The 15,022-nt window shown below is 41.2% G+C and overlaps 1 protein-coding gene across 2 annotated transcripts in view; it reads right to left on the bottom strand.

The window, feature by feature from the left end:
• Positions 1–15,022, bottom strand: part of LOC143756264 (uncharacterized) — a 40,886-nt gene that overhangs the window by 25,457 nt on the left and 407 nt on the right. Inside the window, exons 2-5 of one of the 2 annotated variants that reach the window (XM_077247174.1) lie at positions 13,648–14,570; positions 12,382–12,603; positions 12,063–12,119; positions 2,013–2,079 (exon numbers count right to left, since the gene is read on the bottom strand). The gene's annotated coding sequence lies outside the window, so the exon portion shown is untranslated. The remainder of the gene's footprint in view (positions 1–2,012; positions 2,080–12,062; positions 12,120–12,381; positions 12,604–13,647; positions 14,571–15,022) is intronic. The other variant, XM_077247172.1, reaches the window with a different exon arrangement.

Genomic DNA, 15,022 nt, shown 5'->3' with positions numbered 1-15,022 from the left:
CGACAAACCCCCCAAGCCAGATTCCCAGTGAAATGCTCTCAGTGAGAAAGTGCAGTGAGTTTGCTTCTTTCTTCTCTATGAAAATCAATAATATCAGAAAGGTGATCAGCTCATCCTTGAGTTGCGCTGGGGTCAGGCAGATCAGACAACAGCACGAGAAAGTAGCCACTATGTCTGATTTCGAAGAAATTAATGGCAAAATTTTGGAAGAAACCGTACAGCACCTAAAAACATCAACCTGCGCCCTTGACGCACTTCCCACATCTTTTTTCAAAAATGTGTTACACAGCTTAGAAGCAGATCTCCTAGAAGTGGTAAATGCCTCACTTCTCTCTTGGAGTTTTCCGAACTCCCTGAAAACTGCTGTCGTCAAGCCCCTCCTTAAAAAGAGCAATCTGGATAAGACCATATTAAACAACTATAGACCGATCTCAAATCTTCCTTTCATAGGCAAGATCATTGAAAAAGTTGTCTTCAATCAGCTGAACAAATTCTTAAGCTCGAATGGATACGTTGACCATTTTCAATCTGGTTTCCGACCCCACCACAGTACAGAGACCGCGCTCATAAAGATAATAAATGATATTCGCTTAAAAACTGATACAGGCAAATTATCAGTGCTGGTACTACTCGACCTCAGTGCTGCATTTGACACTGTCGATCACAAAATACTTCTTGACAGGCTGGAAAACTGGGTCGGGCTTTCTGGGATAGTCCTAAAATGGTTCAGGTCATACTTAGGAAGCAGAGGTTATTATGTGAGTATTGGAGACCATAAGTCTGAGTGGACATCCATGACATGCGGAGTCCCTCAAGGCTCAATTCTTGCGCCACTCCTATTCAACCTGTACATGCTCCCAATGAGCCAAATAATGAGAAGGAACCAAATCGCTTACCATAGCTATGCATACGGCACACAGCTCTACTTATACCTATCGCCTAACGATTACAGCCCCATTGACTCCCTTTGCCAATGCATTGATGAAGTAAACAATTGGATGTGCCAAAACTTTCTTCAGTTAAACAAAGACAAAACTGAAGTCATTCCATTTTGAAACAAAGATGAAGTTCTCAAGGTGAACGCATACCTTCAGTTTAGGGGTCAAACAACTAAAAATCAAGTCAGGAATCTGGGTGTGTCTCTAGAGTCAGACCTTAGTTTCAGTAGTCATGTCAAAGCAATAACTAAATCAGCATTCTATCACCTGAAAAATATTGCAAGAATTAGATGCTTTGTTTCCAGTCAAGACTTAGAGAAACTTGTGCATGGTTTCATCACCAGTAGGGTGGATTATTGTAATGGACACCTCACTGGCCTTCCTAAAAAGACCATAAGACAGTTGCAGCTCATACAGAATGTGCCGCCAGAATTCTGAGCAGAACTAGAACATATGAACATATCACACCAGTCCGCAGGTCTTTACACTGGCTGCCAGTTACATTTACGATTGATTTTAAAGTATTATTACTGGTGTATAAATCACTAAATGGCCTAGGACCTCAATACATTGCAGATATGCTCACTGAATATAAACCCAACAGATCACTCAGATCATTAGGATCACATCAGCTTGAAACACAGAGGCTTCACTCTAAGCTTGGCGAGTCTGCTTTAGCTACTATGCTGGAACAGCTTCCAGAAGAGATCAGATGTGCTCCTACAGTAGTCACATTCAAATCCAGACTCAAAACACTTCTGTTTAGCTGTGCATTTACTGGATGAGCACTGTGCCACTGTTCGTCCGACTGTTTGCACTGTATTTTATTTTATGTTTTAATTACTCTGATTTCATTTGATTATTTCTGTATTTTATCTTTTATTCTAAACTGTTTTAATTATTCTGATTTCTTTTGATTATTTTAATTTCTTCTATGTAAAGCACTTTGAATTACCATTGTGTATGAAATGTGCTATATAAATAAACTTGCCTTGCCTTGCCTTGTTTCGAACCAGTGCAGTCAAAATAAAGAACACACCTGCAGTAACAGAAGGAAAGTCACTGGTCACTTACCCACTGGTTTCCGCAGCCCTGACATGAGAGACACCAGTCTTCCAACTCTGGCTGTGACTGGGACCTGCTGTATCAAAAAAGCTGTTGCTTTTTACACTCAATGACACAAACTTTACCTGTTGCTAGGCACAGGTATGTAATAATAACCTCAGATTTGTTCTAATTCAGACCCATAACCTTGTGATCATGTTGTATACCATTCCAAGATGTAAAGCTAGATCTGGAGATAAAGTCTACATTTTAATTAACATGAATTTAAAAAAAACGGACCTGCTTGTTTTCGGGATGATCTGGGCCTGCCGTAAATAATGTTTCCATCACTGTCCCTCTTAAAGGATTAGTTCACCTCCAAATGAATTTTTTTTAATAATTCACCCCCTTCCAATGCCATCCAAGATATCCATGTCTTTCTTTCCTCATTAGAAGAGAAAACAAGTTTTTTGAGGAAAACATTTCTGGATTTTTCTTTGAATAATGGACTTCAATGGCAACCAGAGTGTTGAAGTCCAAATCAATACAGTTTCAAAGGTCTTTGAAGTGCTTCAACACATGCAGTGCACGATCGCAGCTGAGGAAGAGAGTCTTATCTAGCGAAACAATAGGTCATTTAAAAAAGAATATATATATACAGTGTATATATATATATATATATATATATATATACATATACACATACATACTTTTTAAGTACAATTGTTCAGATTGAGCTGATCTGCAACGTGCCGGGAACTACGTTATCACGTTGAATCACTCCGTAATTTTTTGGTCATACAGATAAGAGTAGAGTAGCCTACATCGTTCAAAACTGTAAACTTTTATTCATATTAGGCTAACGACAAAAGTTTCTGTCGTCTCTGTCTCCGGGAAATGCACGTCACAAAAATGAACCGAAAGCCATTTGCCTCAGCTCAGTCACGATAAGAAATCGGCTATGTCTAAAGCCTTTAAATGTCTAAATATTTAATAAATGTTATCTGATTATATAATCCATCTGAAACCGAGAGGTACAGAGGATCTACTCAAACATGTTTAGCTATAATGTGAGTGCTTCCCAATGAGGAAAGGACAAGGGGGAAAATCTCGCTCTACTTAAATTTAGGCTAAATCGCCCTAAATTAAATTAATAAAAAAAAGATCAAATCATTTATTTGTCGAAATGTTACGATATTGTTTCATTTAAGTTCATAATTATTCTATAGATGTTATTTAGTTTAACAGCAGCCCCACAAAGCACTGTGGTTCGAGATTTATTTGAAAAAACAAAACAAAAAATCTTAATTCAGTGATGATTTTGAAAGTCTTCTGCTCAAATCCGATGTTCGTGGATATCTTTACGAGCCGCAATACAGCGAAGTGTCAGATTGCCGACACGAGTGGATAGAAAGACAGGACCAGTCCGCCTCAACTCGAGCCAGTGCGGGCTCCTCGTCCGTAACAGGGAGGTCTTCTGCATCGGCACTGTACTGCCGGCACCAGTAAGTTGAGGAAGCTCAGGAGGAACTATTGTTGTTACTATTGTATTGTTGAACTTTTATTGTTAACATAATTATTTTTGTTGATATCATTATTGAAATAAATGGTTCACATAATCACATTTACGTTGTGTTCCTTATTAGTGTTTTATTCCACGTGTATGTTAAATAAATTTGGACGACCAACATTCCATCAGTGGAACTAATGTTACTAACCTACTGTTACCTTACATGATAATAGATAACAAAAATGGTCATGCCTACATATTTTTATTCTTATTTTGCAAATCCAAATTGCATTACAATGTTCGGACTGAACATTCAACATAAATAGAAACAAGGAGTAATTCAATAATGATTTCGGCAACAAACTACTTTTTTTTTTTCTGTGAAATGAATTTCAAACTCTGGCAGCACCCAGCCTTGTAGACGGTAGAGTGCTTTCTCTGAATCTGATAGGCGGATACCTCCTCAGCGTTGTTCTGGATTAGTGCGAGTGGCTTGCGGAGCTGTGCAATGTGGTGCATTGTGGGAGTTGTGGTTTTCAGTACAAATGCGCCCTAAAGTTACTTTCTGTCTTTATTCCGTTAAAAAGTCACCAAATTCGAAAATGTTATTATATTTCGACTACATACATGACCCACTTTCAATAAAGATGAATGTTCCCACGGGTGAAATGCTCCTTTAAACAGGACACGCATTAGCTGAATAAACGTTAGCCAATACAAACATATTTCTAGAAAATAGTTGACAATTAATAGACAGGACTCCTGTCACATGACCAATAATAGCAAAACGAATCACTTATTCTAAAAAGAATATCAAGTATAAGTTTAGATGAATCTGAAATATGGGGCTGTGTTAACAGTACAACTTCTGTCTTTTAACGAATTTTAAAAACACGGATGGATAATACACAATGCTTTCTGACATTTTGACAGAAAAAAAATTTAAACTTAGCCCGTCAATTTACAATTATCTTCTCTCTTCTCTCTCTGTGCGCGCGGTCTGTGTTTGTGAGAGAGCTCGCGCAGCACTGATACGGTACTTTTTAATCCATAAGTAACTAATGCGCTAGTTTTCATACAAAATAATTATGTAACATAATTAGGTACTTTAGTTATTATTAACACAATAACGTAACATGCAGGCTACGTTTCTCAACACTGAGAATGAATAAATAAACACCTCACGTTTATCAGTAATCCACAAGTCACAGAACTTTCATAATCACTAAGCCACAGCGATTTTAATTTTATTTAGATTAATTGTTCATCAATGCTTAAGCATTTTATAATTTGCATGGCTGAAGGATGTTTTCCTCTTATCTGAGTGACCGTGAATGACGGAGTATTTTAAGATAATCCATGCGATCATTCCCGTGAGATCATCGAATCCAGATTAAGTTAACTAAAGACAATATTTCAGCTTTCCACATCCACCCAAGCCCATTTACCTTCAGTAGTCAGAAGTGCTGTGACTACTGTGGCCTACTGTCCTTGCTGATGAACTCAGTCAGTCTGCGGGCCGCGGGAGTGGAAGAGGATTGAGCGGGATTCTTTATTGCTGTCGATTTTCAGTCTCTTTTTAATGATAGGCCTTACGCATCTGTCAATTATCGCTGCTTGATATATGATTGGTCGAACTCCACTTCTTTTGCTGTTGCTTGATTTGAGGACTGCGCGTGCACAGAAGCGTCACCAGGTTTTTGCGTAGTTTAGAGTGACAAATCGTACCACCGTACTTTGCGGTCAAAATGCGAATGGGAGTGAGCAGTGTAATATATACAATATATATAGTAGTATAAACAGTGCTCTTTAATTCGCGATCAACCTCGTTTTATTGTAAGGTGAATTCAACTAGGCATGCTGTGTCTTTGAAGTAACAAAGGCTAAATAATTTGTTACAGTTTTTTCCATGATTTGTATGGATGACACGCAGCGCCATATACAGTATTATCAGCTGTATGATGTGTTTTTACCCTGAAATGTTTAATTTCGAGAGAGACCCGGCGCGCGCAGTGAGGGAGACAGAATAAACTTGCTAAAAAGAGATCCAGCGCGAGAGAGAGGCAAAGAAAAACACATGTTCTTAATTTATGTTGCTTTGGACTATTTTCATTTTGGACTATTTAATTGTTTAATTTAGCTGCAATTTCTTTTGCAATACAAATTTAAAATATTACAAGAATAAGATTCTGTGTTTCTTATTTTGCATCGCAAAGGAAATAAACTCTAAACTCGATGCAACCCTGTTTTAAATAAATAAACTGTCCCGACAATCATGTTCATTTCAAATACTTATATCACTGACAACAGTAGTCCGGCCAGGATATTGTCATTTAAAAAGTGAAGTTGCAGCCCTCAACTGATGTTGATGTTGTCATGTTGTGTTTTGGTCTGATGCGCCACCCTCCACCTATCTACCAATCACGAAGTCAGTAGTGTTGCGGCATCCGGGCTGCCAGCTCTGCTCTAGTTACCACAGCTGCAGCTACAAACGTGTCGGAATTGGATAAAAAAAAAATGTCTAACATTGCGAAACCAAAAAAAAAAACTTGTTATGAATCAAAAATACTTCGAGTCCGAAATAAAACAAGGATCTGTATAGGAGATGCCTTTGAAAGATGGAAACGGCTGAAAACGGAGAAGAATTTGAAGACAGACGGCAACGTTGCTAATTTTCTCCTGGACAGGTAAGATTCATCTATGTTTGGCTAACTTGTACTTGATGTAAATGGACATTTCAAATATTCATGACAGTCGAACAAAGTTATGCATGTTCGTGCAAAGTAACGTTACGTTAGCTCATATGGAGGAGGTGGGTCATCGAATTAGAAGCACTAGGCGCAATTCCACGGTAAAATAACTTTTTCTAGTTATTTCTTTTGCAGCCTACTTGTTTATCATGCAAGTTCCACAGCCAAAAATAATAGAATGACATGTAATCTTTCACATCACATATTTTAGCGTTATGGATGTGTACTGCAGGGTAAGTTAAAAAATACAGCTGGTCGCTTTCACTTATAGCGTCAGCTAAATGAATAGCTGTAGGCTATCTTTGATAACCATTACACACAGTGACCGAGGCTTGTGCTTGTACTTTCGTTAATGACAGATACCTACCGTTACAAGTTATACAAACAGCTACTGTTCTAACAATGTACTGTCACATACGAGCGTACATCTTTACGATACGAAGCTTAAATGGGATCTGTGGTCTGACCTCATCAGCACTAAGACACAACAAAGAATGTACTTTTTAAAGAACCTGTTATCCTTTAATGTCCACAACAAAATGCTGCAGATGATCTATTGTTCTTTTATTGAAAGTGTTTTGGCTTTCTGCATCACCTGCTGGTTTGGTAATGCTACTGAGGCACAGAAGAAGTCTGTAAGAAAAACAGTAAAAACGGCCAGTAAACTATTAGGGATCAAGTTACCAAGTGTGGAATGCGTTTACAGGGAAAGAGTAATGAACAAGGCAAAAACTATTGTGGGAGACAAGAGGCACCCCCTTGCCTCTTCATTCGAACTGCTGCCATCTGGGCGACAATATTGCCTCCCTCTGTTGACCAAAAATAGATCTAAATCTTCATTTGTGCCTCAAGCAATTAAGTTTTTAAACATGTAAGTTAAATAGGTAGGATACTCAGCTGGTTTGCTATGCCTAATTTAATCGGTAGTAAAGTGCGGGGTATGGGGAAATATGTGTTAAGTGTATTAGTATGTGTCTTTGTATTTTTAAAGGTTCTCTTTTTGGTGTATGAAATAGGATGTATGTTGAAATGCCTACTTGATAGCCATGCAAACAAATGTTCCTTACAGGGACAAATAAATGTACTTTACTTACTTATTATATTTGGCTAATCGCCAATTCGCCATTAGTAAATTTTTGCGATATATAATTACAAAACATCTCTCATTTGAAGCATAAACATAATTAACAGAAAAAAAACGTACTGTGTAGGACTTGTCACTTGCCATTGGAAGCTTCTTATAGCAGCCTACGTTCCTGCTGGATCCTGCATCCTATCTGGCAACCTCGTGTCAGGGAGGAGGGGAAGGGGATACACCGCTCTACAGTAATTTGAAAGTGATTGCAGTACCAGTTTTGGCCACAATCCTACATACGGCTCCTTTAAATAAATAAACAGTTAATATACTTGCTAATAAACGGTTACCAATTTAAGCATCAAGAACGGTAAAACATAAACGCTGTCATCGATTAACAGCATGTCGGCTACAATGAGATTCGATCTCGGATGGCATGAAGCTCCGCGAAGCTCATGTTGTTGCGTTGACCACAGAGCTAACGTCTGAACGCTGTTAAGTTAACGTCTTATCCTCTTCCAAAGCCTCACTGATGTAGCCTAATATGTTTCTATTGCAATGTTTTATGTTGAAATGTTTTCATTATTTATTCAATTTAATTTCAGTAATTTCAGTATTGTGATTTTGAATTCGTTTAACTACAATGTTTCACTTGAATTCATCTGCTACCAGCTTTCAATCGCTCTGAATGAGCCGCGGCGCGGCGGCAGATTACGCAATAGAGAGAATAAATTGACACTTTTCAAAGTCTGTGATTGTAGCGCCTCTTAGCGGTAAAAGGCAGCAAATACACCCCGATTTAAGTTCCTTTTAATAAAAGTATTATTCAGGTTGAGTACCAACTGTCTATACCTGGTGACTTGAAGAGGCTGACTCCCCTTTCGTCGAGCCCAGCAGGACCTTTGAGCTCATCAATGTCTATCTGGATAAGCCTAAAGGTCTCCTGAGCACCAAGTGTGACCCTGCGGACGTGGTGAAGCTGCACCATGTCTTCATCAGTGACATTATGCATATAATAATTTATGTTTAATACTAATATTACTCACCGGGGAGTCACTCAGAGACGGTTGTGCAGAGGAAAGATAACTTTGGCTATGGATGAGGACGTCTATGAGGATGGTGTAGATGATGCTGTAGATGAGGACGTCTATGAGGATGGTGTAGATGATGCTGTAGATGAGGACGTCTATGAGGATGGTGTAGATGATGCTGTAGATGAGGTCGTCTATGAGGATGGTGTACATGATGCTGTAGATGAGGACGTCTATGAGGATGGTGTAGATGATGCTGTAGATGAGGACGTCTATGAGGATGGTGTAGATCAGAGGTCTTCAATCCTGCTCCTGGAGGGCCGCTGTCCTGCAGAGTTTAGTTCCAACCCTAATCAAACACACCTGAATCAGCTCATCAAGCTCTTCAGGATCGCTTGAATATACAAAGGCAGGTGTGCTGAAGCAGGTTGGAACTAAACTCTGCAGGACAGTGGCCCTCCAGGAGCAGGATTGAAGACCTCTGGTGTAGATGATGCTGTAGATGAGGACGTCTTTGAGGATGGTGTAGATGATGCTGTAGATGGGGATGTCTTGAGGATGGTGTAGATGATGGTGTGTGTGGCTGTAGATGATGCTGTGGATGAGGACGTCTATGAGGATGGTGTAGATGATGCTGTAGATGAGGACGTCTATGAGGATGGTGTAGATGATGCTGTAGATGAGGACGTCTTTGAGGATGGTGTAAATGACGCTGTAGATGAGGACGTCTTTGAGGATGGTGTAGATGATGCTGTGGATGAGGACGTCTATGAGGATGGTGTAGATGCTGCTGTAGATGAGGACGTCTATGAGGATGGTGTAGATGATGCTGTAGATGAGGACGTCTTTGAGGATGGTGTAAATGACGCTGTAGATGAGGACGTCTTTGAGGATGGTGTAGATGATGCTGTAGATGGGGACATCTTTGAGGATGGTGTAGATGATGCTGTAGATGAGGACGTCTTTGAGGATGGTGTAGATGACGCTGTAGATGAGGACGTCTTTGAGGATGGTGTAGATGATGCTGTAGATGAGGACGTCTTTGAGTATGGTGTAGATGATGCTGTAGATGAGGACGTCTTTGAGGATGGTGTAGATGACGCTATAGATGAGGACGTCTTTGAGGATGGTGTAGATGATGCTGTAGATGAGGACGTCTATGAGGATGGTGTAGATGATGCTGTAGATGAGCATTTTTTAATGAGGATAGTGTAGATGATGCTGTGTGTGGCTGTAGATGATGCTGTAGATGAGGACGTCTTTGAGGATGGTGTAGATGATGCTGTAGATGAGGACGTCTTTGAGGATGGTGTAGATGATGCTGTAGATGGGGATGAGTCCTCATCTTCGGAACACTTTGAGGATGGTGTAGATGATGCTGTGTGTGGCTGTAGATGATGCTGTAGATGAGGACGTCTATGAGGATGGTGTAGATGATGCTGTAGATGGGGATGTCTTTGAGGATGGTGTAGATGATGCTGTGTGTGGCTGTAGATGATGCTGTAGATGAGGACGTCTATGAGGATGGTGTAGATGATGCTGTAGATGGGGATGTCTTTGAGGATGGTGTAGATGATGCTGTGTGTGGCTGTAGATGATGCTGTAGATGAGGACGTCTTTGAGGATGGTGTAGATGATGCTGTAGATGAGGACGTCTTTGAGGATGGTGTAGATGACGCTGTAGATGAGGACGTCTATGAGGATGGTGTAGATGATGCTGTAGATGAGGGCGTCTTTGAGGATGGTGTAGATGACGCTGTAGATGGGGATGTCTTTGAGGATGGTGTAGATGATGCTGTGTGTGGCTGTAGATGATGCTGTAGATGAGGACGTCTATGAGGATGGTGTAGATGATGCTGTAGATGAGGACGTCTATGAGGATGGTGTAGATGATGCTGTAGATGGGGATGTCTTTGAGGATGGTGTAGATGATAATGTGTGTGGCTGTAGATGAAGCTGTAGATGATGCTGTAGATGAGGACGTCTTTGAGGATGGTGTAGATGATGCTGTAGATGAGGACGTCTATGAGGATGGTGTAGATGATGCTGTAGATGAGGACGTCTTTGAGGATGGTGTAGATGACGCTGTAGATGAGGACGTCTATGAGGATGGTGTAGATGATGCTGTAGATGAGGACGTCTTTGAGGATGGTGTAGATGATGCTGTAGATGAGGACGTCTTTGAGGATGGTGTAGATGATGCTGTAGATGAGGACGTCTTTGAGGATGGTGTAGATGATGCTTTAGATGAGGACGTCTTTGAGGATGGTGTAGATGATGCTGTGTGTGGCTGTAGATGATGCTGTAGATGAGGACGTCTTTGAGGATGGTGTAGATGATGCTGTAGATGAGGACGTCTTTGAGGATGGTGTAGATGATGCTGTAGATGGGGATGTCTTTGAGGATGGTGTAGATGATGCTGTAGATGAGGACGTCTTTGAGGATGGTGTAGATGATGCTATAGATGGGGATGTCTTTGAGGATGGTGTAGATGATGCTGTAGATGAGGAAGTCTTTGAGGATGGTATAGATGATGCTGTAGAGTAGGATGTCTTTGAGGATGGTGTAGATGATGCTGTGGATGAGGACGTCTATGAGGATGGTGTAGATGATGCTGTAGATGAGGATGTCTTTGAGGATGGTGTAGATGATGCTGTGGATGAGGACGTCTATGAGGATGGTGTAGATGATGCTGTAGATGAGAACGTCTTTGAGGATGGTGTAGATGATGCTGTAGATGAGGACGTCTTTGAGGATGGTGTAGATGATGCTGTAGATGGGGATGTCTTTGAGGATGGTGTAGATGATGCTGTGTGTGGCTGTAGATGATGCTTTAGATGAGGACGTCTTTGAGGATGGTGTAGATGATGCTGTAGATGAGGACGTCTTTGAGGATGGTGTAGATGATGCTGTAGATGAGGACGTCTTTGAGGATGGTGTAGATGATGCTGTAGATGGGGATGTCTTTGAGGATGGTGTAGATGATGCTGTGTGTGGCTGTAGATGATGCTTTAGATGAGGACGTCTTTGAGGATGGTGTAGATGATGCTGTAGATGAGGACGTCTATGAGGATGGTGTAGATGATGCTGTAGATGAGGACGTCTTTGAGGATGGTGTAGATGATGCTGCAGATGAGGACGTCTTTGAGGATGGTGTAGATGATGCTGTAGATGGGGATGTCTTTGAGGATGGTGTAGATGATGCTGTGTGTGGCTGTAGATGATGCTTTAGATGAGGACGTCTTTGAGGATGGTGTAGATGATGCTGTGTGTGGCTGTAGATGATGCTGTAGATGAGGACGTCTTTGAGGATGGTGTAGATGATGCTGTAGGATAGGACGTCTTTGAGGATGGTGTAGATGATGCTGTGTGTGGCTGTAGATGATGCTGTAGATGAGGACGTCTTTGAGGATGGTGTAGATGATGCTGTAGATGAGGACGTCTTTGAGGATGGTGTAGATGATGCTGTAGATGGGGATGTCTTTGAGGATGGTGTAGATGATGCTGTGTGTGGCTGTAGATGATGCTGTAGATGAGGACGTCTATGAGGATGGTGTAGATGATGCTGTAGATGAGGACGTCTTTGAGGATGGTGTAGATGATGCTGTAGATGGGGATGTCTTTGAGGATGGTGTAGATGATGCTGTGTGTGGCTGTAGATGATGCTGTAGATGAGGACGTCTTTGAGGATGGTGTGGACTCAGATTTTATTACCTCTAATAAGTGAGTGTCATCCAGCCATGAGGGGTCATTTATGGAAGAGCTTGATTTCTGTGTAACAAAGTCAAAAACATCCTGATTAACATTTTTTTATCACGAAAGAAGTAATGTGCTGAAATTGTAATAATTTTAAAACACTGATTTAATGTTGTGATTCAGACACCTTACTTGATTATTCTTGTCATAAACAAACTTCCTAAATCTTTTCAATTGTACACTAGTGATATTGGTCACAGGTGTATCGAGCCACCGGCTGACAGAGCTGAAAGCCTTCCTGACCAAATCCCTCTCACTCAAAGATAAATCCTCTTGCCTGGCCTTCTGGACAGAATGCTGGTTATAGAGATCCCACATCTCCTGAAAAGTATGGTTCTCTAACCCTTTCTGTTCATAAGCACATTGGTGGATGTTGGCCTCCAGGACAGATGACAGTTGTGGAAAGCTCTCTGCATACTCTGCCAGAAAGTCTCTAATCCAGGGACTTTGACCCTTTACATGTTTGTTGCAGAGTTCTTCTCTATGCTTGTCAACTAAACTGCAATAGATCAATTGCAAAATTAGCATTGAAACTTTGGAAAGATGAAAATATTATTTCCTTTTCACCTTTATTTATTTTTTTATAATCACTTAAAGGGTTAGTTCACCCAAAAATGAAAATTATGTCATTAATGACTCACCCTCATGTCGTTCCAAGCCCGTAAGACCTCCGTTCATCTTCGGAACACAGTTTAAGATATTTTAGATTCAGTCCGAGAGCTTTTTGTCCCTCCATTGAAAATCTATGTATGGTATACTGTCCTTGTCCAGAAAGGCAATAAAGACATCATCAAAGTAGTCCACGTGACCTCAGTGGGTTAGTTAGAATTTTTTGAAGCATCGAAAATACATTTTGTTCCAAAAATAACAAAAACGACGACTTTATTCAGCATTATATTCTCTTCCGGTTCTGTTGTCAATCCGCGTTCACAAGGCCAGTGACGCTGTTGACGTAAGACGCTGCTGACGTGTTATCTGGTGCATCTGTGTATTCGTGTTCAAATAAATATGTCTGGTTAAAAAAAAATGCAAGTCTTCCCCTGTGTGGAAATCCTTAGACATGTTTGCAAAGATTGTTTTGTTTACAGCGTGCGTCTCCCTCAGACTGTAAACGAAGCTCGGGCGCACCAGATAACACGTCAGCTCGTCTTACGTCAGCGGACTCATGAAAGCGGATTGACAACAGAACCGGAAGAGAATAAAATGCTGAATAAAGTCGTCGTTTTTGTTATTTTTGGAACAAAATGTATTGTCAATGCTTCAAAAAATTCTAACTAACCCACTGAGGTCACATGGACTACTTTGATGATGTCTTTATTGCCTTTCTGGACAAGGACAGTATACCGCACATAGATTTTCAATGGAGGGACAAAAAGCTCTCGGACTGAATCTAAAATGTCTTAAAATGTGTTCCGAAGATGAACGGAGGTCTTACGGGCTTGGAACGACATGAGGGTGAGTCATTAATGACATCATTTTCATTTTTGGGTGAACTAACCCTTTAAGCTTAAATAAAACTTTAGCTTAAATAAAATATGCTTACTACTTCATCTATCCCACATCATGTGACAAAAGCCAGTGAAATGGGGCATTGAGGTATTGGCCAAATGTGAGTACCAGCTTGCCCAGACACTGCTGTGGTGATTGTGCTGGGACCCCATCAGCGTGAAGTGCTCTTCAGCGAGGGCTAGTACAGTGGACTGGTTCTGTCGTGTTGTTGCTGGGACCCCATCAGCGTGAAGTGCTCTTCAGCGAGGGCTAGTGCAGTGGACTGGTTCTGTCGTGTTGTTGCTGGGACCCCATCAGCGTGAAGTGCTCTTCAGCGAGGGCTAGTGCAGTGGACTGGTTCTGTCGTGTTGGTGCTGGGACCCCATCAGCGTGAAGTGTTCTTCAGCGAGGGCTAGTGCAGTGGACTGGTTCTGTCGTGTTGTTGCTGGGACCCCATCAGCCTGAAGTGCTCTTCAGCGAGGGCTAGTGCAGTGGACTGGTTCTGTCGTGTTGTTGCTGGGACCCCATCAGCGTGAAGTGCTCTTCAGCGAGGGCTAGTGCAGTGGACTGGTTCTGTCGTGTTGTTGCTGGGACCCCATCAGCGTGAAGTGCTCTTCAGCGAGGGCTAGTGCAGTGGACCGGTTCTGTCGTGTTGTTGCTGGGACCCCATCAGCGTGAAGTGCTCTTCAGCGAGGGCTAGTGCAGTGGACTGGTTCTGTCGTGTTGTTGCTGGGACCCCATCAGCGTGAAGTGCTCTTCAGCGAGGGCTAGTGCAGTGGACTGGTTCTGTCGTGTTGTTGCTAGGACCCCATCAGCCTGAAGTGCTCTTCAGCGAGGGCTAGTGCAGTGGACTGGTTCTGTCGTGTTGTTGCTGGGACCCCATCAGCCTGAAGTGCTGAGCAGCGGGCAGAGGAAAACTCATCCTTCGCTCTCTGTAGGAACATCACCAATGTAGCCTGCTGACGACCCTCTGGAGCACTGGGGTTATGAAGACGGATGACCAGCGTTGACATATCAAGGTACACAGAAATAAAAACACCACATTAAAGGTAACTATATTTTACTCATAATAGTAAGATTTCTATATTCACCAGCCTGCGATGTATTCTCTTTCAGCCAATTAGTTAAGCCTATTAAATAAACATCACAAACATCAACATTACTAATGTTCATATGCAAAGCCTTATAAATTACAGGTATGTAATGTGCAGGTCATTACTTAAAATAACTTATTATCGATAGAAATATCATGAAAGGATGATTAATGTAATCTCATTCATCTTTATATTTAAATATTCCTAAACTACTAAAGTATGCTTTACTAATCCATGTAATAGTTGGCAATAGGTTAACTTCAAAAATCAGAGACGGTGTATAATGTTATATTAAGTATATTTTGGTTTTGAATTCTTTAGTAATTCTGAATTCAG

Source organism: Siphateles boraxobius, unplaced genomic scaffold, assembly GCF_051911475.1.
Source record: "Siphateles boraxobius isolate OS27281-9 unplaced genomic scaffold, OSU_SipBor_1 107, whole genome shotgun sequence".
NCBI lineage: Eukaryota > Metazoa > Chordata > Actinopteri > Cypriniformes > Leuciscidae > Siphateles > Siphateles boraxobius.
This window is presented reverse-complemented; position numbering and strand designations above follow the sequence as displayed.